This window comes from Rhipicephalus microplus, chromosome 4 (assembly GCF_043290135.1).
Source record: "Rhipicephalus microplus isolate Deutch F79 chromosome 4, USDA_Rmic, whole genome shotgun sequence".
NCBI classification, from domain to species: Eukaryota; Metazoa; Arthropoda; class Arachnida; order Ixodida; family Ixodidae; genus Rhipicephalus; species Rhipicephalus microplus.
In genome coordinates, this window is record NC_134703.1 from 202,878,480 (window position 1) to 202,905,557 (window position 27,078).

Below are 27,078 nucleotides of genomic sequence, written 5' to 3' on the forward strand. Positions count from 1 at the left end.
CATTCCTCAAAGGTATCAGCGCGAAGAAAAAAAGCGGCACGCTGCTCCCGGGAGAGCTCGAACCTCCAAACTTTCGGTTAACCGCCGATCGCGCTAGCCAATTGCGCCACGGAGACAGTCATGCTCCACTCTCACCACCGTCAGAACATTCCTCCAAAGCTATCAGCGCAAAGAAAAAAAGAGACACACCGCTCTCCGGAGGGATCGAACCTTCAACCTTTTGGTACACAGCCGAACGCGCTAGCCAATTGCGTCACGGAGATAGTCGTGTTCCACTCTCACCACCCTCAGAACATTTCTCCAAAGCTATCAGTGCGAAGAAAAAAAAGACACACCGCTCTCGGGAGGGCTCGAACCTCCAACGTTTTGGTTACAGCCGAACGTGCTAGCCAATGGCGCCAAGGAGATAGTCGTCTTGTACCCTCACAACCGTCAGAACATTTCTCCAAAGCTATCAGCGTAAAGAAAAAAAGCGACACACTGCTCCCGGGAGAGCTCGAACCTCCAAACTTTCGATTAACAGCCGATCGCGCTAGCCAATTGCGCACGGAGACAGTCGTGCTCCACTCTCAACACCGTCAGAACATTCCTCCAAAGCTATCAGCGCAAAGAAAAAAAAGACACACCGCTCTCTGGAGGGATCGAACCTCCACCCTTTTGGTTAACAGCCGAACGTGCTAGCCAATTGCGTCACGGAGATAATCGTGTTCCACTCTCACCACCTTCAGAACATTTCTTCAAAGCTATCAGTGGGAAGAAAATAAAGAGACACACCGCTCTCGGGAGGGCTCGAACCTCCAACGTTTTGGTTAACAGCCGAACGTGCTAGCCAATTGCACCACGGAGATATTCGTGCTCAACTCTCACAACCATCAGAAAATTTCTCCAAATCTATCAGCGCAAAAAAAGCGACACACCGCTCATGGGATGGCTCGAACCTCCAAACTTTCCGTTAAAAGCCGAACGTGCTAGCCAATTGCGTCACGGAGATAATCGTGTTCCACTCTCACCACCTTCAGAACATTTCTTCAAAGCTATCAGTGGGAAGAAAATAAAGAGACACACCGCTCTCGAGAGGGCTCGAACCTCGAACCTTTTGGTTAACAGCTGAACGCGCTAGCCAATGGCGCAAAGAAGATAGTCGTGTTGTAATCTCACCACCGTCAGAACATTTCACCACAGCTGTCAGCGCAAAAAAAGAGACACACCGCTCTCGAGAGGCCTCGAACCTGCGACCTTTTGGTTAACAGCTGAACGCGCTAACCAATGGCGCCAAGGAGATAGTCGTGTTCTACTCTCACCACCGTCAGAACATTTCCCCAAAGCTATCAGCGCAAAGAAAAAAGAGACACACCGCTCCCGGGAGGGCTCGAACCTCGAACCTTTCGGTTAACAGCTGAACGCGCTAGCCAATGGCGCCAAGAAGATAGTCGTGTTGTAATCTCACCACCGTCAGAACATTTCTACAAAGCTATCAGCGCAAAAAAAGAGACACACCGCTCTCGAGAGGCCTCGAACCTCCGACCTTTTGGTTAACAGCTGAACGCGCTAACCAATGGCGCCAAGGAGATAGTCGTGTTCTACTCTCACCACCGTCAGAACATTTCCCCAAAGCTATCAGCGCAAAGAAAAAAACGACACACTGCTCTCGGGAGGGCTCGAACCTCCAACCTTTTGGTTAACAGCTGAACGCGCTAGCCAATTGCGCCCCGGAGATAGTCGTGCTCAATTCTCATCACGGTCATAACATTCCTCAAAGGTATCAGCGCAAAGAAAAAAAGTGACACACCGCTCCCGGGAGAGCTCGAACCTCCAACCTTTTGGTTAACAGCCGATTGTGCTAGCCAATTGCGCCACGTAGACAGTCGTGCTCTATTCTCACCACCGTCAGAACATTTCTCCGCAGCTGTCAGCGCAAAAAAGAGACACACTGCTCTCGAGAGGCCTCGAACCTCCGACCTTTTGGTTAACAGCTGAACGCGCTATCCGATGGCGCAAGGAGATAGTCGTGTTCTACTCTCACCACCGTCAGAACATTTCTCCAAAGCTATCAGCGCAAAGAAAAAAACGACACACTGCTCCTGGGAGGGCTCGAACCTCCAACCTTTCAGTTAACAGTTGATCGCGCTAGCCAATTCTGCCACGGAAATAGTCGTGCTACACTCTCACCACCATCAGAACATTCCTCCAAAGCTATTAGCGCAAAGAAAAACAGAGACACACCGCTCTCGAGAGGGCTCGAACATCCAAACTTCTGGTTAACAGCCGATCACGCTAGCCAATAGCGCCACGGAGACAGTCGTGCTCCACTCTCACCATCGACAGAACATTTCTACAAAGCTATCAGCGCAAAGAAAAAAAGAGACACACCGCTCGCGGGAGGGTTCGAACCTCCAACCTTTTGGTTAACAGCCGAACGCGCTAGCCAATTGCGCCACGGAGATATTCGTGCTCCAGTCTCACCACCGTCGGAACATTTCTACAAAGCTATCAGCGCAAAGAAAAAAAAGAGACACACCGCTCTCGGGAGGGCTCGAACCTCCAACCTTTTGGTTAACAGCTGAACGCGCTAGCCAATTGCGCCCCGGAGATAGTCGTGCTCTATTCTCATCACGGTCATAACATTCCTCAAAGTATCACCGCAAAGAAAAAAAGCGACACACCGCTCCCGGGAGAGCTCGAACCTCCAACCTTTTGGTTAACAGCCGATTGTGCAAGCCAATTGCGCCACGTAGACAGTCGTGCTCTGCTCTCACCACCGTCAGAACATTTCTCCACAGCTGTCAGCGCAAAAAAAAAGAGACACACCGCTCTCGAGAGGCCTCGAACCTCCAACCTTTTGGTTAACAGCTGAACGCGCTAACCAATGGCGCCAAGGAGATAGTCGTGTTGTACCCTCACCACCGTCAGAACATTTCTCCAAAGCTATCAGCGCAAAGAAAAAAAGCGACACACTGCTCCCGGGAGAGCTCGAACCTCCAAACTTTCGGTTAACAGCCGATCGCGCTAGCCAATTGCGCCACGGAGACAGTCGTGCTCCACTCTCATCACCGTCATAACATTCCTCCAAAGCTATCAGCGCAAAGAAAAAAAAAGAGACACACCGCTCTCTGGAGGGCTCGAACCTCACCCTTTTGGTTAACAGCCGAACGTGCTAGCAATTGCGTCACGGAGATAGTCGTGTTCCACTCTCACCACCTTCAGAACATTTCTCCAAAGCTATCAGTGCGAAGAAAAAAAAGAGACACACCGCTCTCTGGAGGGCTCGAACCTCCAACGTTTTGGTTAACAGCCGAACGTGCTAGCCAATTGCGCCCCAGAGATAGTCGTGCTCCACTCTCACCACCGTCAGAAGATTTCTCCAAAGCTATCAGCGCAAAAAAAGCGACACACCGCTCATGGGAGGGCTCGAACCTCCACCCTTTCCGTTAAAAGCCGAACGTGCTAGCCAACTGCGTCACGGAGACAGTCGTGCTCTACTCTCACCAGCGTCAGAACATTTCTCCACAGCTGTCAGTGCAAAGAAAAAAAGAGACACACCGCTCTCGAGAGGGCTCGAACCTCCAACATTTTGGTTAACAGCTGAACGCGCTAGCCAATGGCGCCAAGGAGATAGTCGTGTTGTACTCTCACCACCGTCAGAACATTTCTCCAAAGCTATCAGCGCAAAGAAAAAAAGCGACACACTGCTCCCGGGAGGGCTCGAACCTCCAAACTTTCGGTTAACAGCCGATCGCGCTAGCCAATCGCGCCATGGAGACAGTGGTGCTCTATTCTCATCACGGTCATAACATTCCTCAAAGGTATCAGCGCAAAGAAAAAAAGCGACACACTGCTCCCGGGAGAGCTCGAACCTCCAACCTTTTGGTTAACAGCCGATTGTGCTAGCCAATTGCGCCACGTAGACAGTCGTGCTCTACTCTCACCACCGTCAGAACATTTCTCCACAGCTGTCAGCGCAAAAAAAGAGACACACCGCTCTCGAGAGGCCTCGAACCTCCAACCTTTTGGTTAACAGCTGAACGCGCTAACTAATGGCACCAAGGGGATAGTCGTGCTTTACTCTCACCACCGTCAGAACATTTCTCCAAAGCTATCAGCGCGAAGAAAAAAAGCAACACACCACTCATGGGAGGGCTCGAACCTCCAAACTTTTGGTTAACAGGTGATCGCGCTAGCCAATTGCGCCACGGAGACAGTCGTGCTCATCTCTCACCACAGTCAGAACATTTCTCCACAGCTGTCAGCGCAAAGAAAAAAGAGACACACCGCTCTCGAGAGGGCTCGAACCTCGAACCTTTTGGTTAACAGCCGACTGTGCCAGCCAATTGCGCCACGTATACAGTCGTGCTCTACTCTCACAACCGTCAGAACATTTCTCCAAAGCTATCAGCGCAAAGAAAAAAAGAGACACACCGCTCTCCGGAATGATCGAACCTCGAACCTTTTGGTTAACAGCCGAACGCGCTAGCCAATTGCGTCCCGGAGATAGTCGTGTTCCACTCTCACCACCCTCAGAACATTTCTCCAAAGCTATCAGTGCGAAATAAAAAAGAGACACACCGCTCTCGGGAGGGCTCGAACCTCCAACATTTTGGTTAACAGCCGAACGTGCCAGCCAATGGCGCCAAGGAGATAGTCGTGTTGTACCCTCACCACCGTCAGAACATTTCTCCAAAGCTATCAGCGCAAAGAAAAAAAGCGACACACTGCTCCCGGGAGAGCTCGAACCTCCAAACTTTCGGTTAACAGCCGATCGCGCTAGCCAATTGCGCCAAAGAGACAGTCGTGCTCCACACTCACCACCGTCAGAACATTCCTCCAAAGCTATCAGCGCAAAGAAAAAAAAGACACACCGCTCTCCGGAGTGCTCGAACCTCCACCTTTTGGTTAACAGCCGAACGTGCTAGCCAATTGCGTCAAGGAGATAGTCGTGTTCCACTCTCACCACCTTCATAACATTTCTCCAAAGCTATCAGTGCGAAGAAAAAAAAGAGACACACCGCTCTCGGGAGGGCTCGAACCTCCAACGTTTTGTGTAACAGCCGAACGTGCTAGCCAATTGCACCACGGAGATATTCGTGCTCAACTCTCACCACCATCAGAAAATTTCTCCAAATCTATCAGCGCAAAAAAAGCGACACACCGCTCATGGGATGGCTCGAACCTCCAAACTTTCCGTTAAAAGCCGAACGTGCTAGCCAATTGCGTCACGGAGACAGTCGTGCTCTACCCTCACCACCGTCAGAACATTTCTCCACAGCTGTCAGCGCAAAGAAAAAAGAGACACACCGCTCTCGAGAGGGCTCGAACCTCGAACCTTTTGGTTAACAGCTCAACGCGCTAGCCAATGGCGCCAAGGAGATAGCCGTGTTGTAATCTCACCACCATCAGAACATTTCTCCACAGCTGTCAGCGCAAAAAAAGAGACACACCGCTCTCGAGAGGCCTCGAACCTCCGACCTTTTGGTTAACAGCTGAACGCGTTAACCAATGGCGCCAAGGAGATAGTCCTGTTCTACTCTCACCACCGTCAGAACATTTCTCCAAAGCTATCAGCGCAAAGAAAAAAAACGACACACTGCTCCGAGGAGGGCTCGAACCTCCAACCTTTCGGTTAACAGCCGAACGCACTAGCCAATTGCGTCACGGAGATAGTCGTGCTCCACTCTCACCACCGTCAGAACATTTCTACAAAGCTATCAGCGCAAAGAAAAAAAGAGACACACCGCTCTCGGGAGGGCTCGAACCTCCAACCTTTTGGATAACAGCTGAACGCGCTAGCCAATTGCGCCCCGGAGATAGTCGTGCTCTATTCTCATCACGGTCATAACATTCATCAAAAGTATCAGCGCAAAGAAAAAAAGCGACACACCGCTCCCGGGAGAGCTCGAACCTCCAACCTTTTGGTTAACAGCCGATTGTGCTAGCCAATTGCGCCACGTAGACAGTCGTGCTCTACTCTCACCACCGTCAGAACATTTCTCCACAGCTGTCAGCGCAAAAAAAAGAGACACACCGCTCTCGAGAGGCCTCGAACCTCCGACCTTTTGGTTAACAGCTGAACGCGCTAACCAATGGCGCCAAGGAGATAGTCGTGCTCCACACTCACCACCGTCAGAACATTTCTCCAAAGCTATCAGCGCGAAAAAAAAGCAACACACTGCTCCCGGGAGGGCTCGAACCTCCAACCTTTCAGTTAACAGTTGATCGCGCTAGCCAATTCTGCAGCGGAAATAGTCGTGCTACACTCTCACCACCATCAGAACATTCCTCCAAAGCTATTAGCGCAAAGAAAAAAAAGAGACACACCGCTCTCCGGAGGGCTCGAACCTCCAACCTTTTGGTTAACAGCTGATCGCGCTAGCCAATTGCGCCACGGAGACAGTCGTGCTCATCTCTCACCACGGTCAGAACATGTCTACAAAGCTATCAGGGCAAAGAAAAAAAGAGACACACCGCTCTTGGGAGGGCTAGAACCTCCAACCTTTTGGTTAACAGCTGAACCCGCTAGCCAATTGCGCCCCGGAGATAGTCGTGCTCAATTCTCACCACGGTCATAACATTCCTCAAAGGTATCAGCGCAAAGAAAAAAAGCGACACACCGCTCCCGGGAGAGCTCGAACCTCCAACCTTTTGGTTAACAGCCGATTGTGCTAGCCAATTGCGCCACGTAGACAGTCGTGCTCTACTCTCACCACCGTCAGAACATTTCTCCGCAGCTGTCAGCGCAAAAAAGAGACACACTGCTCTCGAGAGGCCTCGAACCTCCGACCTTTTGGTATACAGCTGAACGCGCTATCCAATGGCGCCAAGAAGATGGTCGTGTTCTACTCTCACCACCGTCAGAACATTTCTCCAAAGCTATCAGCGCAAGGAAAAAAAATTGCCCGCAGCTTCCCTCGGGGGAACACTGAGGAGGATGCGGAGCATATAATTGGTTAACGGGGTGTTAAAGTGCGACTTACTTGGGTCGATGGCTAAATTGGTTAACGTCGTTGTGAAATGGGGTGTTAAATTGCGACTTACTTGGGTCGCTGGCTAAATTGGTTAACGTGGTTGTAGGAGGGGTGTTAAATGAGTGAACACGTACGACACGTATGCGAAAGGGCGGTGTTTATTTATTGCGACGAACTTTGAGCACGATGGCTTTTAGATGCCACTTTGACCGGCGCTGGTCAAAGGAACGTCGATCATTGCGACCTCGGACGTCGACGCGCCGTACAAACCAACCGACGAGCGGCAACCGACGAGGTGGGCTCGGTGGCACTGCCATGATGCGGTCCACTAATCCGCTTCTGTTCATCATGCAGATTATGACGTCCTTCGTCATGCGAATGTTGCTGCCCTTTCCCGCGGAATCAACGAGCGCTTCGTTGGCCAAGGCGAACCCGTGCACCAACTGTGTCATCAATTTGCAAATCGGAATCGGCAACCAATCGTCCCGTTCAATGGCGCCACCAGTCCAAGCATGGATCCTCGACAAGATGCCATTCGCCCTACCGCCATCGTCAACAGCCAGCCAGCGGCCTATAAAGGAGCAGCGAATACCCCCCGCGCGCTGTGGGCTCGGTGGCACTGCCATGATGCGGTCCACTAATCCGCTTCTGTTCATCATGCAGATTATGACGTCCTTCGTCATGCGAATGTTGCTGCCCTTTCCCGCGGAATCAACGAGCGCTTCGTTGGCCAAGGCGAACCCGTGCACCAACTGTGTCATCAATTTGCAAATCGGAATCGGCAACCAATCGTCCCGTTCAATGGCGCCACCAGTCCAAGCATGGATCCTCGACAAGATGCCATTCGCCCTACCGCCATCGTCAACAGCCAGCCAGCGGCCTATAAAGGAGCAGCGAATACCCCCCGCGCGCTGTGGGCTCGGTGGCACTGCCATGATGCGGTCCACTAATCCGCTTCTGTTCATCATGCAGGTCTGTAAATCTCATCCTCTTTTCGCTAAAAAAACAAGTAATTATTGTCTTGTGCAGCTACCGAGCCCGCAGTGCTGCTTTTCCATTGTTTTTCAGTGTCTTTCCGTGATTAGATCCCTATTATTGCTTTCCGGTGATATTGAAAGCAATCCTGGTCCAGATAATGCCGCGCTGCTTGCCGAAATGAAGAAGATTTCCGCTGGTCAGGCTAAGATGATCGCTGAAATGCAGGAACTAAAGAACCAATCTATGGCTACGACCGCGTTACTGGACACGTTAAGTAAAAGGCTGACGGACCTCGAGGGTAATTACCAAAGTGTGATAGCCTTGCAAGGAGACATGCAATCTATACAGGCAGACAGCGAACGTACGGCGCAGCTGATCCATAAGCTGGAAGCGCGTGTAGACGATGCTGAAAACAGATCTAGGCGAAATAATTTGGTTTTCTACGGCCTTCCAGATCCGTCTGCATCAGAGCCATCATCAGATTCTGAAAAAATTATTTTACGTCATTGCTCAGATTACCTAAAGGTACAGCTTGAGCCCAAGGATATGGAGCGGGCACACCGAATTGGTCGGCATTCCTGTAACCGCAAACGCCCAATTATAGTAAAATTTGTGTCTTATAAAACGAAGGAAGCTGTTCTTTCAAAAGGACGTAACTTCAAAGGCACTGACTTTAGCGTCGCAGAAGATTTTTCACCAGCTGTTAGGAACGCCCGTAAACACCTTGTCGCCTTCGCTAAAGATAAATCTGCACCCTATTCCTTGCGTTTCAAAACGCTGTTCATGGGCCCAAAGCGGTACGTATACGATGAAGCTTCTCAAACAGTCAAAGAAGCATAGCAACCACAAATCGAGACAAAATTAATCCGTCGTCCGAAACCAACAGGCAAGTCACGTCTTCCCATCTCAGTAATCTTCACTAATATACGCAGCTTCATTTCAAAACGTGAACATGTGTCCAACCTTGTGCTGACATCTAAAAGCAACATGTTAATTCTTACCGAAACTTGGCTTAGTGACCACATTTCAGATTCGGAAGTACTGACAGATTTGCCTAATTTCAGTCTGTTTCGTGCTGACCGACCGAACGCACGAGGCGGAGGTGTCCTCATAGCTGCCAGCCAGGAACTATCGTGCTCTGATCTTAGTATCAGGTCGAACTTAGAACTACTTTTCATTCATTGTCACGCCGCTCCACAATCAGTACTTGTGGGCGTTTGCTATAGACCCCCCCACAGTAGCCCAGCTTTTGCCATTGAGCTAAACAATGCACTCTTCGAAATAACATCGAAGCACACCAAGGCTAGCCTTCTCCTTTTCGGAGACTTCAATTTTCCAGACATTAATTGGCACAACTTATCTCCCCACTTAGTAAACGAGACGGAGGTAAAAAACTTTCTTGACGTTTGTCTTGATTTTAATCTTAGTCAACTAGTGTCTCAACCAACGCGTATCACGGAAAACACAGCTAACGTATTAGATTTAATACTAACAAACCAACCAGACAAATTATCATCGATCGCCTACCTAAAAGAAATCAGTGATCATAAGGTCATTCACGCGTCCTTTAACTTTGGGGCAGTTCCGCGCTTGAAAGTACAAAAAACTATACATCTTTACAAGAAAGCAAACTACAAAGCTATGTACGATAACCTGTGTGAGTTTTTAGCTTCATTTGAAACGTCTTTCAATAAACGCACTATCCATACAAATTGGCAAATATTTAAAGAAAAAATTAACAGCCTAGCAGACAGATACATCCCAAGGATAGCGATAGGAACGCAACCAGAAAAACCATGGTTCAGCAATTCTTTAAAAAGGTTGGATAACAAAAAGAAACGTTTATACCGAGCAGCAAAAGGTACCACAAATGTATGCGCATGGGATAAATATTACACAGCGGAACGCGCATACTTGTCAGCTGTTCGGGAAGCAAAAAAAACGTACTTTCACGAAGACCTGCCCAAGATGCTGGTCAACAATCCAAGGAAATTTTGGCAGGTGATTAATCCTCGAGATATAAACAGCAACACGCTAATTAACGAAGACGGTGAAACGGTCGACGACGTGGAGTGCGCTAACATTTTCAATGCAGCTTTCGCGTCAGTATTCACCAAAGAAGTTAGCTTACCATTTCCTTCTACAGCGTCAAGCACACCTAATACCATGCCAGTTATAACTTTCCATGTTGATGGTATTTCCTCTTTAATTGACAATCTCAAACTATCATCTTCAGCCGGAGTAGACAACATAAACTCAAAAGTGTTAAAAAATACTAAAGATATCAGTGCTGCTTATTTATGTCTATTGTTTTCTCAGTCACTTTCCACAGGCACCATACCTCATGACTGGACGGTGGGAAGGGTTGTTCCAATCTATAAATCAGGGGACAAGAATTCCCCACTTAACTATCGCCCCATTTCACTTACAAGCGTACCTTGCAAAATCATGGAACATGTCATTTATACAGAAATCATGAAATTTTTAGACTCGAATAAATACTTTCATCCTTCACAGCACGGATTTCGCAAAGGGTTTTCTTGCGAAACCCAATTGGCAGCGTTTCTGCATGATCTTCACACAAATCTCGATACTAACCTACAGACAGACGCGATATTTTTAGACTTTGCGAAGGCGTTCGATAAGGTACCACATCAACGATTGCTACTAAAACTATCTTTGGCAAATGTACACCCCGACGTCTTACGATGGATTGAAGCATTCCTTAATAACCGCTCACAGTTTGTCTTTATTAACAACAGCACCTCTGACTCCCTGCGTGTAACTTCCGGTGTTCCTCAAGGATCTGTTCTCGGGCCTCTCCTCTTTTTAATATATATTAACGATCTACCTGGTCATGTAACCTGCAATATTCGCATGTTTGCGGATGATTGCGTCATTTACAAAACCATTACTAATACATCTCACCAAATTTCTCTTCAGGCAAATATTAACCGTCTGCAACAATGGTGTGACTGTTGGCTAATGACACTAAACCCCGCTAAGTGTAAAGTTGTGACATTCTCCCGTCGACGTAACCCTCTGTCCTATTCATATTCAATCAATAACATATCATTAGAAGCTTCGCCCTCATACAAATACCTCGGTGTTACCCTAACTAAAGATTTATCTTGGAACACACATATCACTAACGTCATCTCATCTTCTAATAAATCACTTGGTTTCCTTAAACGCCACCTAAAACAAGCCCCAAAGCATGTTAGATTACTAGCCTATCAAACCATAATCCGCCCTAAACTCGAATACGCATGCGCAGTATGGAGCCCCCACCAAACATATTTAAGCAACGCTCTCGAAACCGTGCAAAACCGTGCTGTAAGGTTCATACACTCTCAATATTCATATCATGTCAGCGTGTCTTTATTGCGAAAGGACTTAGGTCTGCCGACCCTTGCCTCTCGTCGCCGTGTTTTATCACTATCTCTTTTTCATAAGTTTTATCATTGTTCGCTCAATCAAACGCCGTACATTATTCCCCCTGGCAGAACATCGCATCGAACTGGGCACATCAACCATGTGGGCCGCCCCCGCACTCGTACTACTACCTTTTCAGGTTCTTTTTTCTTTCGCACAGCCATAGATTGGAACAGCCTGCCTCACCAAATTGCCGCCCTAACCAGCGCACCCGCATTCATGCAAGAGATATCTCATCATTTTTCAGAATAACAATTACTGGATGTCATTTTTCTTCTTTCCAACTGATTGTATATACCACAAAATCATGTAAACCATATTTCCACGTCATGTTTAATAATGCTTATTCAAATGTCATTTCTAACAATGTATAATGAACATATGTAAACCCACCCCTTATGTAATGCCCCTGTTGGGCTTTTAAGGTAATAAAATGAAATGAAATGAAAACTGAGCGAGCGAGCACCGACCTTGAGTATATATACAGCGCGACGGCGCATGCATTGTCAGCTGTCGAATGTTCGAGAAGGGGGAGAAGCGCAACGGCGCATGCGCGCGCGTCAGCTGCCGATGTTCTCGAAGCGCGACGGCGCAAGCGCGCGTCAGCTGCCGATGTTCTCGAAGCGTGACGGCGCAAGCGCTACATTATACAGCTAGCGAATGTTCGTGAAGAGGAGAAGCGCACGCGGTGTGTAGAGGAGGAAGGGTGCACAGATGGTGGAGGAGTGAAGCGCGCGCGGTGTGTAGAGGAGGAAGGGATGCACAGATGGTGGAAGAAGGAGGAGGAAGCTTGCGGACGGCGCCGCACTAGAAGCCTCGAGTATTAGATGCTCCGCATCTAAAAAACGACACACTGCTCCTGGGAGGGCTCGAACCTCCAACCTTTCAGTTAACTGTTGATCGCGCTAGCCAATTCTGCCACGGAAATAGTCGTGCTACACTCTCACCACCATCAGACCATTCCTCCAAAGCTATTAGCGCAAAGAAAACAGAGACACACCGCTCTCGGGAGGGCTCGAACATCCAAACTTCTGGTTAACAGCCGATCACGCTAGCCAATAGCGCCACGGAGACAGTCGTGCTCCACTCTCACCATCGACAGAACATTTCTACAAAGCTATCAGCGCAAAGAAAAAAAGAGACACACCGCTCTCGGGAGGGATCGAACCTCCAACCTTTTGGTTAACAGCCGAACGCGCTAGCCAATTGCGCCACGGAGATATTCGTGCTCCACTCTCACCACCGTTAGAACATTTCTACAAAGCTATCTGCGCAAAGAAAAAAAAGAGACACACCACTCTCGGGAGGGCTCGAACCTCCAACCTTTTGGTTAACAGCTGAACGCGCTAGCCAATTGCGCCCCGGAGATAGTCGTGCTCAATTCTCACCATGGTCATAACATTCCTCAAAGGTATCAGCGCGAAGAAAAAAAGCGGCACGCTGCTCCCGGGAGAGCTCGAACCTCCAAACTTTCGGTTAACCGCCGATCGCGCTAGCCAATTGCGCCACGGAGACAGTCATGCTCCACTCTCCCCACCGTCAGAACATTCCTCCAAAGCTATCAGCGCAAAGAAAAAAAGAGACACACCGCTCTCCGGAGGGATCGAACCTTCAACCTTTTGGTACACAGCCGAACGCGCTAGCCAATTGCGTCACGGAGATAGTCGTGTTCCACTCTCACCACCCTCAGAACATTTCTCCAAAGCTATCAGTGCGAAGAAAAAAAAAGAGACACACCGCTCTCGGGAGGGCTCGAACCTCCAACGTTTTGGTTACAGCCGAACGTGCTAGCCAATGGCGCCAAGGAGATAGTCGTCTTGTACCCTCACAACCGTCAGAACATTTCTCCAAAGCTATCAGCGTAAAGAAAAAAAGCGACACACTGCTCCCGGGAGAGCTCGAACCTCCAAACTTTGGATTAACAGCCGATCGCGCTAGCCAATTGCGCACGGAGACAGTCGTGCTCCACTCTCAACACCGTCAGAACATTCCTCCAAAGCTATCAGCGCAAAGAAAAAAAAGACACACCGCTCTCTGGAGGGATCGAACCTCCACCCTTTTGGTTACCAGCCGAACGTGCTAGCCAATTGCGTCACGGAGATGATCGTGTTCCACTCTCACCACCTTCAGAACATTTCTTCAAAGCCATCAGTGGGAAGAAAACAAAGAGACACACCGCTCTCGGGAGGGCTCGAACCTCGAACCTTTTGGTTAACAGCCGAACGCGCTAGCCAATTGCGCCACGGAGATATTCGTGCTCCACTCTCACCACCGTTAGAACATTTCTACAAAGCTATCTGCGCAAAGAAAAAAAAGAGACACACCGCTCTCGGGAGGGCTCGAACCTCCAAACTTTCGGTTAACAGCCGATCGCGCTAGCCAATCGCGCCATGGAGACAGTCGTGCTCTATTCTCATCACGGTCATAACATTCCTCAAAGGTATCAGCGCAAAGAAAAAAAGCGACACACTGCTCCCGGGAGGGCTCGAACCTCGAACCTTTCGGTTAACAGCTGAACGCGCTAGCCAATGGCGCCAAGAAGATAGTCGTGTTGTAATCTCACCACCGTCAGAACATTTCTACAAAGCTATCAGCGCAAAAAAAGAGACACACTGCTCTCGAGAGGCCTCGAACCTTCGACCTTTTGGTTAACAGCTGAACGCGCTAACCAATGGCGCCAAGGAGATAGTCGTGTTCTACTCTCACCACCGTCAGAACATTTCCCCAAAGCTATCAGCGCAAAGAAAAAAAACGACACACTGCTCCCGGGAGGGCTCGAACCTCCAACCTTTCGGTTAACAGCCGATCGCGCTAGCCAATTGCGCCACGGAGACAGTCGTGCTCATCTCTCACCACCGTCAGAACATTTCTACAAAGCTATCAGCGCAAAAAAGAGACACACTGCTCTCGGGAGGGCTCGAACCTCCAACCTTTTGGTTAACAGCTGAACGCGCTAGCCAATTGCGCCCCGGAGATAGTCGTGCTCAATTCTCATAACGGTCATAACATTCCTCAAAGGTATCAGCGCTAAGAAAAAAAGTGACACACCGCTCCCGGGAGAGCTCGAACCTCCAACCTTTTTGTTAACAGCCGATTGTGCTAGCCAATTGCGCCACGTAGACAGTCGTGCTCTACTCTCACCACCGTCAGAACATTTCTCCGCAGCTGTCAGCGCAAAAAAGAGACACACTGCTCTCGAGAGGCCTCGAACCTCCGACCTTTTGGTTAACAGCTGAACGCGCTATCCAATGGCGCCAAGGAGATAGTCGTGTTCTACTCTCACCACCGTCAGAACATTTCTCCAAAGCTATCAGCGCAAAGAAAAAAACGACACACTGCTCCTGGGAGGGCTCGAACCTCCAACCTTTCAGTTAACAGTTGATCGCGCTAGCCAATTCTGCCACGGAAATAGTCGTGCTACACTCTCACCACCATCAGAACATTCCTCCAAAGCTATTAGCGCAAAGAAAAACAGAGACACACCGCTCTCGAGAGGGCTCGAACATCCAAACTTCTGGTTAACAGCCGATCACGCTAGCCAATAGCGCCACGGAGACAGTCGTGCTCCACTCTCACCATCGACAGAACATTTCTACAAAGCTATCAGCGCAAAGAAAAAAAGAGACACACCGCTCTCGGGAGGGTTCGAACCTCCAACCTTTTGGTTAACAGCCGAACGCGCTAGCCAATTGCGCCACGGAGATATTCGTGCTCCAGTCTCACCACCGTCGGAACATTTCTACAAAGCTATCAGCACAAAGAAAAAAAAGAGACACACCGCTCTCGGGAGGGCTCGAACCTCCAACCTTTTGGTTAACAGCTGAACGCGCTAGCCAATTGCGCCCCGGAGATAGTCGTGCTCTATTCTCATCACGGTCATAACATTCCTCAAAGTATCACCGCAAAGAAAAAAAGCGACACACCGCTCCCGGGAGAGCTCGAACCTCCAAACTTTTGGTTAACAGCCGATTGTGCTAGCCAATTGCGCCACGTAGACAGTCGTGCTCTGCTCTCACCACCGTCAAAACATTTCCCCACAGCTGTCAGCGCAAAAAAAAAGAGACACACCGCTCTCGAGAGGCCTCGAACCTCCGACCTTTTGGTTAACAGCTGAACGCGCTAACCAATGGCGCCAAGGAGACAGTCGTGCTCCACTCTCAACACCGTCAGAACATTCCTCCAAAGCTATCAGCGCAAAGAAAAAAAAGACACACCGCTCTCTGGAGGGATCGAACCTCCACCCTTTTGGTTACCAGCCGAACGTGCTAGCCAATTGCGTCACGGAGATGATCGTGTTCCACTCTCACCACCTTCAGAACATTTCTTCAAAGCCATCAGTGGGAAGAAAACAAAGAGACACACCGCTCTCGGGAGGGCTCGAACCTCGAACCTTTTGGTTAACAGCCGAACGCGCTAGCCAATTGCGCCACGGAGATATTCGTGCTCCACTCTCACCACCGTTAGAACATTTCTACAAAGCTATCTGCGCAAAGAAAAAAAAGAGACACACCGCTCTCGGGAGGGCTCGAACCTCCAAACTTTCGGTTAACAGCCGATCGCGCTAGCCAATCGCGCCATGGAGACAGTCGTGCTCTATTCTCATCACGGTCATAACATTCCTCAAAGGTATCAGCGCAAAGAAAAAAAGCGACACACTGCTCCCGGGAGGGCTCGAACCTCGAACCTTTCGGTTAACAGCTGAACGCGCTAGCCAATGGCGCCAAGAAGATAGTCGTGTTGTAATCTCACCACCGTCAGAACATTTCTACAAAGCTATCAGCGCAAAAAAAGAGACACACTGCTCTCGAGAGGCCTCGAACCTTCGACCTTTTGGTTAACAGCTGAACGCGCTAACCAATGGCGCCAAGGAGATAGTCGTGTTCTACTCTCACCACCGTCAGAACATTTCCCCAAAGCTATCAGCGCAAAGAAAAAAAACGACACACTGCTCCCGGGAGGGCTCGAACCTCCAACCTTTCGGTTAACAGCCGATCGCGCTAGCCAATTGCGCCACGGAGACAGTCGTGCTCATCTCTCACCACCGTCAGAACATTTCTACAAAGCTATCAGCGCAAGGAAAAAAAATTGCCCGCAGCTTCCCTCGGGGGAACACTGAGGAGGATGCGGAGCATATAATTGGTTAACGGGGTGTTAAAGTGCGACTTACTTGGGTCGATGGCTAAATTGGTTAACGTCGTTGTGAAATGGGGTGTTAAATTGCGACTTACTTGGGTCGCTGGCTAAATTGGTTAACGTGGTTGTAGGAGGGGTGTTAAATGAGTGAACACGTACGACACGTATGCGAAAGGGCGGTGTTTATTTATTGCGACGAACTTTGAGCACGATGGCTTTTAGATGCCACTTTGACCGGCGCTGGTCGAAGGAACGTCGATCATTGCGACCTCGGACGTCGACGCGCCGTACAAACCAACCGACGAGCGGCAACTGAGCGAGCGAGCACCGACCTTGAGTATATATACAGCGCGACGGCGCATGCATTGTCAGCTGTCGAATGTTCGAGAAGGGGGAGAAGCGCAACGGCGCATGCGCGCGCGTCAGCTGCCGATGTTCTCGAAGCGCGACGGCGCAAGCGCGCGTCAGCTGCCGATGTTCTCGAAGCGTGACGGCGCAAGCGCTACATTATACAGCTAGCGAATGTTCGTGAAGAGGAGAAGCGCACGCGGTGTGTAGAGGAGGAAGGGTGCACAGATGGTGGAGGAGTGAAGCGCGCGCGGTGTGTAGAGGAGGAAGGGATGCACAGATGGTGGAAGAAGGAGGAGGAAGCTTGCGGACGGCGCCGCACTAGAAGCCTCGAGTATTAGATGCTCCGCATCTAAAAAACGACACACTGCTCCTGGGAGGGCTCGAACCTCCAACCTTTCAGTTAACTGTTGATCGCGCTAGCCAATTCTGCCACGGAAATAGTCGTGCTACACTCTCACCACCATCAGACCATTCCTCCAAAGCTATTAGCGCAAAGAAAACAGAGACACACCGCTCTCGGGAGGGCTCGAACATCCAAACTTCTGGTTAACAGCCGATCACGCTAGCCAATAGCGCCACGGAGACAGTCGTGCTCCACTCTCACCATCGACAGAACATTTCTACAAAGCTATCAGCGCAAAGAAAAAAAGAGACACACCGCTCTCGGGAGGGCTCGAACCTCCAACCTTTTGGTTAACAGCCGAACGCGCTAGCCAATTGCGCCACGGAGATATTCGTGCTCCACTCTCACCACCGTTAGAACATTTCTACAAAGCTATCTGCGCAAAGAAAAAAAAGAGACACACCACTCTCGGGAGGGCTCGAACCTCCAACCTTTTGGTTAACAGCTGAACGCGCTAGCCAATTGCGCCCCGGAGATAGTCGTGCTCAATTCTCACCATGGTCATAACATTCCTCAAAGGTATCAGCGCGAAGAAAAAAAGCGGCACGCTGCTCCCGGGAGAGCTCGAACCTCCAAACTTTCGGTTAACCGCCGATCGCGCTAGCCAATTGCGCCACGGAGACAGTCATGCTCCACTCTCCCCACCGTCAGAACATTCCTCCAAAGCTATCAGCGCAAAGAAAAAAAGAGACACACCGCTCTCCGGAGGGATCGAACCTTCAACCTTTTGGTACACAGCCGAACGCGCTAGCCAATTGCGTCACGGAGATAGTCGTGTTCCACTCTCACCACCCTCAGAACATTTCTCCAAAGCTATCAGTGCGAAGAAAAAAAAAGAGACACACCGCTCTCGGGAGGGCTCGAACCTCCAACGTTTTGGTTACAGCCGAACGTGCTAGCCAATGGCGCCAAGGAGATAGTCGTCTTGTACCCTCACAACCGTCAGAACATTTCTCCAAAGCTATCAGCGTAAAGAAAAAAAGCGACACACTGCTCCCGGGAGAGCTCGAACCTCCAAACTTTGGATTAACAGCCGATCGCGCTAGCCAATTGCGCACGGAGACAGTCGTGCTCCACTCTCAACACCGTCAGAACATTCCTCCAAAGCTATCAGCGCAAAGAAAAAAAAGACACACCGCTCTCTGGAGGGATCGAACCTCCACCCTTTTGGTTACCAGCCGAACGTGCTAGCCAATTGCGTCACGGAGATGATCGTGTTCCACTCTCACCACCTTCAGAACATTTCTTCAAAGCCATCAGTGGGAAGAAAACAAAGAGACACACCGCTCTCGGGAGGGCTCGAACCTCGAACCTTTTGGTTAACAGCCGAACGCGCTAGCCAATTGCGCCACGGAGATATTCGTGCTCCACTCTCACCACCGTTAGAACATTTCTACAAAGCTATCTGCGCAAAGAAAAAAAAGAGACACACCGCTCTCGGGAGGGCTCGAACCTCCAAACTTTCGGTTAACAGCCGATCGCGCTAGCCAATCGCGCCATGGAGACAGTCGTGCTCTATTCTCATCACGGTCATAACATTCCTCAAAGGTATCAGCGCAAAGAAAAAAAGCGACACACTGCTCCCGGGAGGGCTCGAACCTCGAACCTTTCGGTTAACAGCTGAGCGCGCTAGCCAATGGCGCCAAGAAGATAGTCGTGTTGTAATCTCACCACCGTCAGAACATTTCTACAAAGCTATCAGCGCAAAAAAAGAGACACACTGCTCTCAAGAGGCCTCGAACCTTCGACCTTTTGGTTAACAGCTGAACGCGCTAACCAATGGCGCCAAGGAGATAGTCGTGTTCTACTCTCACCACCGTCAGAACATTTCCCCAAAGCTATCAGCGCAAAGAAAAAAAACGACACACTGCTCCCGGGAGGGCTCGAACCTCCAACCTTTCGGTTAACAGCCGATCGCGCTAGCCAATTGCGCCACGGAGACAGTCGTGCTCATCTCTCACCACCGTCAGAACATTTCTACAAAGCTATCAGCGCAAAAAAGAGACACACTGCTCTCGGGAGGGCTCGAACCTCCAACCTTTTGGTTAACAGCTGAACGCGCTAGCCAATTGCGCCCCGGAGATAGTCGTGCTCAATTCTCATAACGGTCATAACATTCCTCAAAGGTATCAGCGCTAAGAAAAAAAGTGACACACCGCTCCCGGGAGAGCTCGAACCTCCAACCTTTTTGTTAACAGCCGATTGTGCTAGCCAATTGCGCCACGTAGACAGTCGTGCTCTACTCTCACCACCGTCAGAACATTTCTCCGCAGCTGTCAGCGCAAAAAAGAGACACACTGCTCTCGAGAGGCCTCGAACCTCCGACCTTTTGGTTAACAGCTGAACGCGCTATCCAATGGCGCCAAGGAGATAGTCGTGTTCTACTCTCACCACCGTCAGAACATTTCTCCAAAGCTATCAGCGCAAAGAAAAAAACGACACACTGCTCCTGGGAGGGCTCGAACCTCCAACCTTTCAGTTAACAGTTGATCGCGCTAGCCAATTCTGCCACGGAAATAGTCGTGCTACACTCTCACCACCATCAGAACATTCCTCCAAAGCTATTAGCGCAAAGAAAAACAGAGACACACCGCTCTCGAGAGGGCTCGAACATCCAAACTTCTGGTTAACAGCCGATCACGCTAGCCAATAGCGCCACGGAGACAGTCGTGCTCCACTCTCACCATCGACAGAACATTTCTACAAAGCTATCAGCGCAAAGAAAAAAAGAGACACACCGCTCTCGGGAGGGTTCGAACCTCCAACCTTTTGGTTAACAGCCGAACGCGCTAGCCAATTGCGCCACGGAGATATTCGTGCTCCAGTCTCACCACCGTCGGAACATTTCTACAAAGCTATCAGCACAAAGAAAAAAAAGAGACACACCGCTCTCGGGAGGGCTCGAACCTCCAACCTTTTGGTTAACAGCTGAACGCGCTAGCCAATTGCGCCCCGGAGATAGTCGTGCTCTATTCTCATCACGGTCATAACATTCCTCAAAGTATCACCGCAAAGAAAAAAAGCGACACACCGCTCCCGGGAGAGCTCGAACCTCCAAACTTTTGGTAAACAGCCGATTGTGCTAGCCAATTGCGCCACGTAGACAGTCGTGCTCTGCTCTCACCACCGTCAAAACATTTCCCCACAGCTGTCAGCGCAAAAAAAAGAGACACACCGCTCTCGAGAGGCCTCAAACCTCCGACCTTTTGGTTAACAGCTGAACGCGCTAACCAATGGCGCCAAGGAGACAGTCGTGCTCCACTCTCAACACCGTCAGAACATTCCTCCAAAGCTATCAGCGCAAAGAAAAAAAAGACACACCGCTCTCTGGAGGGATCGAACCTCCACCCTTTTGGTTACCAGCCGAACGTGCTAGCCAATTGCGTCACGGAGATGATCGTGTTCCACTCTCACCACCTTCAGAACATTTCTTCAAAGCCATCAGTGGGAAGAAAACAAAGAGACACACCGCTCTCGGGAGGGCTCGAACCTCGAACCTTTTGGTTAACAGCCGAACGCGCTAGCCAATTGCGCCACGGAGATATTCGTGCTCCACTCTCACCACCGTTAGAACATTTCTACAAAGCTATCTGCGCAAAGAAAAAAAAGAGACACACCGCTCTCGGGAGGGCTCGAACCTCCAAACTTTCGGTTAACAGCCGATCGCGCTAGCCAATCGCGCCATGGAGACAGTCGTGCTCTATTCTCATCACGGTCATAACATTCCTCAAAGGTATCAGCGCAAAGAAAAAAAGCGACACACTGCTCCCGGGAGGGCTCGAACCTCGAACCTTTCGGTTAACAGCTGAACGCGCTAGCCAATGGCGCCAAGAAGATAGTCGTGTTGTAATCTCACCACCGTCAGAACATTTCTACAAAGCTATCAGCGCAAAAAAAGAGACACACTGCTCTCGAGAGGCCTCGAACCTTCGACCTTTTGGTTAACAGCTGAACGCGCTAACCAATGGCGCCAAGGAGATAGTCGTGTTCTACTCTCACCACCGTCAGAACATTTCCCCAAAGCTATCAGCGCAAAGAAAAAAAACGACACACTGCTCCCGGGAGGGCTCGAACCTCCAACCTTTCGGTTAACAGCCGATCGCGCTAGCCAATTGCGCCACGGAGACAGTCGTGCTCATCTCTCACCACCGTCAGAACATTTCTACAAAGCTATCAGCGCAAAAAAGAGACACACTGCTCTCGGGAGGGCTCGAACCTCCAACCTTTTGGTTAACAGCTGAACGCGCTAGCCAATTGCGCCCCGGAGATAGTCGTGCTCAATTCTCATCACGGTCATAACATTCCTCAAAGGTATCAGCGCAAAGAAAAAAAGTGACACACCGCTCCCGGGAGAGCTCGAACCTCCAACCTTTTTGTTAACAGCCGATTGTGCTAGCCAATTGCGCCACGTAGACAGTCGTGCTCTACTCTCACCACCGTCAGAACATTTCTCCGCAGCTGTCAGCGCAAAAAAGAGACACACTGCTCTCGAGAGGCCTCGAACCTCCGACCTTTTGGTTAACAGCTGAACGCGCTATCCAATGGCGCCAAGGAGATAGTCGTGTTCTACTCTCACCACCGTCAGAACATTTCTCCAAAGCTATCAGCGCAAAGAAAAAAACGACACACTGCTCCTGGGAGGGCTCGAACCTCCAACCTTTCAGTTAACAGTTGATCGCGCTAGCCAATTCTGCCACGGAAATAGTCGTGCTACACTCTCACCACCATCAGAACATTCCTCCAAAGCTATTAGCGCAAAGAAAAACAGAGACACACCGCTCTCGAGAGGGCTCGAACATCCAAACTTCTGGTTAACAGCCGATCACGCTAGCCAATAGCGCCACGGAGACAGTCGTGCTCCACTCTCACCATCGACAGAACATTTCTACAAAGCTATCAGCGCAAAGAAAAAAAGAGACACACCGCTCTCGGGAGGGTTCGAACCTCCAACCTTTTGGTTAACAGCCAAACGCGCTAGCCAATTGCGCCACGGAGATATTCGTGCTCCAGTCTCACCACCGTCGGAACATTTCTACAAAGCTATCAGCACAAAGAAAAAAAAGAGACACACCGCTCTCGGGAGGGCTCGAACCTCCAACCTTTTGGTTAACAGCTGAACGCGCTAGCCAATTGCGCCCCGGAGATAGTCGTGCTCTATTCTCATCACGGTCATAACATTCCTCAAAGTATCACCGCAAAGAAAAAAAGCGACACACCGCTCCCGGGAGAGCTCGAACCTCCAACCTTTTGGTTAACAGCCGATTGTGCTAGCCAATTGCGCCACGTAGACAGTTGTGCTCTGCTCTCACCACCGTCAAAACATTTCCCCACAGCTGTCAGCGCAAAAAAAAGAGACACACCGCTCTCGAGAGGCCTCGAACCTCCGACCTTTTGGTTAACAGCTGAACGCGCTAACCAATGGCGCCAAGGAGATAGTCGTGCTCCACTCTCACCACCGTCAGAACATTTCTCTAAAGCTATCAGCGCGAAGAAAAAAAGCAACGCACCGCTCTCGGGAGGGCTCGAACCTCCAACGTTTTGGTTAACAGCCGAACGTGCTAGCAATTGCGTCACGGAGATAGTCGTGTTCCACTCTCACCACCTTCAGAACATTTCTCCAAAGCTATCAGTGCGAAGAAAAAAAAGAGACACACCGCTCTCGGGAGGGCTCGAACCTCCAACGTTTTGGTTAACAGCCGAACGTGCTAGCCAATTGCACCACGGAGATATTCGTGCTCAACTCTCACCACCATCAGAAAATTTCTCCAAATCTATCAGCGCGAAGAAAAAAAGCAACACACCACTCATGGGAGGGCACGAACCTCCAACCTTTTGGTTAACAGCTGATCGCGCTAGCCAATTGCGCAACGGAGACAGTCGTGCTCCACTCTCACCACCGTCAGAACATTTCTACAAAGCTATCAGCGCAAAGAAAAAAAAGAGACACACCGCTCTCGGGAGGGCTCGAACCTCGAACCTTTTGGTTAACAGCTGAACGCTCTAGCCAATTGCGCCCCAGAGATAGTCGTGCTCCACTCTCACCACCATCAGAAGATTTCTCCAAAGCTATCAGCGCAAAAAAGCGACACACCGCTCATGGGAGGGCTCGAACCTCCAACCTTTCCGTTAAAAGCCGAACGTGCTAGCCAATTGCGTCACGGAGACAGTCGTGCTCTCCTCTCACCACCGTCAGAACATTTCTCCACAGCTGTCAGGGCAAAGAAAAAAAGAGACACACCGCTCTCGAGAGGGCTCGAACCTCCAACCTTTTGGTTAACAGCTGAACGCGCTAGCCAATGGCGCCAAGGAGATAGTCGTGTTGTACTCTCACCACCGTCAGAACATTTCCCCAAAGCTATCAGCGCAAAGAAAAAAAGCGACACACTGCTCCCGGGAGGGCTCGAACCTCCAAACTTTCGGTTAACAGCCGATCGCGCTAGCCAATCGCGCCATGGAGACAGTCGTGCTCTATTCTCATCACGGTCATAACATTCCTCAAAGGTATCAGCGCAAAGAAAAAAAGCGACACACTGCTCCCGGGAGAGCTCGAACCTCCAACCTTTTGGTTAACAGCCGATTGTGCTAGCCAATTGCGCCACGTAGACAGTCGTGCTCTACTCTCACCACCGTCAGAACATTTCTCCACAGCTGTCAGCGCAAAAAAAGAGACACACCGCTCTCGAGAGGCCTCGAACCTCCAACCTTTTGGTTAACAGCTGAACGCGCTAACTAATGGCACCAAGGGGATAGTCGTGCTTTACTCTCACCACCGTCAGAACATTTCTCCAAAGCTATCAGCGCGAAGAAAAAAAGCAACACACCACTCATGGGAGGTCTCGAACCTCCAACCTTTTGGTTAACAGGTGATCGCGCTAGCCAATTGCGCCACGGAGACAGTCGTGCTCATCTCTCACCACGGTCAGAACATTTCACCACAGCTGTCAGCGCAAAGAAAAAGAGCAACACACCACTCATGGGAGGGCACGAACCTCCAACCTTTTGGTTAACAGCTGATCGCGCTAGCCAATCGCGCCACGGAGACAGTCGTGCTCCACTCTCACCACCGTCAGAACATTTCTACAAAGCTATCAGCGCAAAGAAAAAAAAGAGACACACCGCTCTCAGGAGGGCTCGAACCTCGAACCTTTTGGTTAACAGCTGAACGCTCTAGCCAATTGCGCCCCACAGATAGTCGTGCTCCACTCTCACCACCGTCAGAAGATTTCTCCAAAGCTATCAGCGCAAAAAAGCGACACACCGCTCATGGGAGGGCTCGAACCTCCAACCTTTCCGTTAAAAGCCGAACGTGCTAGCCAATTGCGTCACGGAGACAGTCGTGCTCTACTCTCACCACCGTCAGAACATTTCTCCACAGCTGTCAGCGCAAAGAAAAAAAGAGACACACCGCTCTCGAGAGGGCTCGAACCTCCAACCTTTTGGTTAACAGCTGAACGCGCTAGCCAATGGCGCCAAGGAGATAGTCGTGTTGTACTCTCACCACCGTCAGAACATTTCTCCAAAGCTATCAGCGCAAAGAAAAAAAGCGACACACTGCTCCCGGGAGAGCTCGAACCTCCAAACTTTCGGTTAACAGCCGATCGCGCTAGCCAATTGCGCCATGGAGACAGTCGTGCTCTATTCTCATCACGGTCATAACATTCCTCAAAGGTATCAGCGCAAAGAAAAAAAGTGACACACTGCTCCCGGGAGAGCTGGAACCTCCAACCTTTTGGTTAACAGCTGAACGCGCTAACCAATGGCACCAAGGGGATAGTCGTGCTCCACTCTCACCACCGTCAGAACATTTCTCCAAAGCTATCAGCGCGAAGAAAAAAAGCAACACACCACTCATGGGAGGGCTCGAACCTCCAACGTTTTGGTTAACAGGTGATCGGGCTAGCCAATTGCGCCACGGAGACAGTCGTGCTCATCTCTCACCACGGTCAGAACATTTCTACAAAGCTATCAGCGCAAAGAAAAAAAGAGACACACCGCTCTCAAGAGGGCTCGAACCTCCAACCTTTTTGTTAACAGCTGAACGCGCTAGCCAATTGCGCCCCGGAGATAGTCGTGCTCAATTCTCACCACGGTCATAACATTCCTCAAAGGTATCAGCGCAAAGAAAAAAAGCAACACACCGCTCCCGGGAGAGCTCGAACCTCCAACATTTTGGTTAACAGCCAATTGTGCTAGCCAATTGCGCCACGTATACAGTCGTGCTCTACTCTCACCACCGTCAGAACATTTCTCCACAGCTGTCAGCGCAAAAAAAGAGACACACCGCTCTCGAGAAGCCTCGAACCTCTGACCTTTTGGTTAACAGCTGAACGCGCGAACCAATGGCGCCAAGGAGATAGTCGTGTTCTACTCTCACCACCGTCAGAACATTTCTCCAAAGCTATCAGCGCAAAGAAAAAAACGACACACTGCTCCCGGGAGGGCTCGAACCTCCAACCTTTCAGTTAACAGCCAAACGCGCTAGCCAATTGCGTCACGGAGATAGTCGTGTTCCACTCTCACCACCCTCAGAACATTTCTACAAAGCTATCAGCGCAAAGAAAAAAAGAGACACACCGCTCTCGGGAGGGCTCGAACCTCCAACCTTTTGGTTAACAGCTGAACGCGCTAGCCAATTGCGCCCCGGAGATAGTCGTGCTCTATTCTCATCACGGTCATAACATTCCTCAAAGGTATCAGCGCAAAGAAAAAAAGCGACACACCGCTCCCGGGAGAGCTCGAACCTCCAACCTTTTGGTTAACAGCCGATTGTGCTAGCCAATTGCGCCACGTAGACAGTCGTGCTCTACTCTCACTATCGTCAGAACATTTCTCCACAGCTGTCAGCGCAAAAAAAGAGACACACCGCTCTCGAGAGGCCTCGAACCTCCGACCTTTTGGTTAACAGCTGAACGCGCTAACCAATGGCGCCAAGGAGATAGTCGTGCTCCACTCTCACCACCGTCAGAACATTTCTCTAAAGCTATCAGCGCAAAGAAAAAAAGCAACACACTGCTCCCGGGAGGGCTCGAACCTCCAACCTTTCAGTTAACAGTTGATCGCGCTAGCCAATTCTGCCACGGAAATAGTCGTGCTACACTCTCACCACCATCAGAACATTCCTCCAAAGCTATTAGCGCAAAGAAAAAAAAGAGACACACCGCTCTCCGGAGGGCTCGAACCTCCAACCTTTTGGTTAACAGCTGATCGCGCTAGCCAATTGCGCCACGGAGACAGTCGTGCTCATCTCTCACCACGGTCAGAACATTTCTACAAAGCTATCAGCGCAAAGAAAAAAAGAGACACACCGCTCTCGGGAGGGCTCGAACCTCCAACCTTTTGGTTAACAGCTGAACGCGCTAGCCAATTGCGCCCCGGAGATAGTCGTGCTCAATTCTCACCACGGTCATAACATTCCTCAAAGGTATCAGCGCAAAGAAAAAAAGCGACACACCGCTCCTGGGAGAGCTCGAACCTCCAACCTTTTGGTTAACAGCCGATTGTGCTAGCCAATTGCGCCACGTAGACAGTCGTGCTCTACTCTCACCACCGTCAGAACATTTCTCCGCAGCTGTCAGCGCAAAAAAAAAGAGACACACCGCTCTCGAGAGGCCTCGAACCTCCGACCTTTTAGTTAACAGCTGAACGCGCTATCTAATGGCGCCAAGAAGATAGTCGTGTTCTACTCTCACCACCGTCAGATCATTTCTCCAAAGCTATCAGCGCAAAGAAAAAAAAACGACACATTGCTCCCGGGAGGGCTCGAACCTGCAACCTTTCAGTTAAGAGCCGAACGCGCTAGCCAATTGCGTCATGGAGATA

At 50.1% G+C, this 27,078-nt stretch overlaps 4 non-coding genes across 4 annotated transcripts; all 4 read right to left on the reverse strand.

Moving 5' to 3' along the window:
- Positions 1-14,132: 14,132 nt before the first annotated feature.
- On the reverse strand, positions 14,133-14,206 carry TRNAN-GUU (transfer RNA asparagine (anticodon GUU)). Its single transcript has one exon. It is a non-coding gene; the product is annotated as a tRNA-Asn (tRNA).
- A 2,112-nt stretch (positions 14,207-16,318) lies between these two features.
- Positions 16,319-16,392, reverse strand: TRNAN-GUU (transfer RNA asparagine (anticodon GUU)). Its single transcript has one exon. It is a non-coding gene; the product is annotated as a tRNA-Asn (tRNA).
- A 2,735-nt stretch (positions 16,393-19,127) lies between these two features.
- Positions 19,128-19,201, reverse strand: TRNAN-GUU (transfer RNA asparagine (anticodon GUU)). Its single transcript has one exon. It is a non-coding gene; the product is annotated as a tRNA-Asn (tRNA).
- A 2,111-nt stretch (positions 19,202-21,312) lies between these two features.
- On the reverse strand, positions 21,313-21,386 carry TRNAN-GUU (transfer RNA asparagine (anticodon GUU)). Its single transcript has one exon. It is a non-coding gene; the product is annotated as a tRNA-Asn (tRNA).
- Between the last annotated feature and the right edge of the window lie 5,692 nt (positions 21,387-27,078).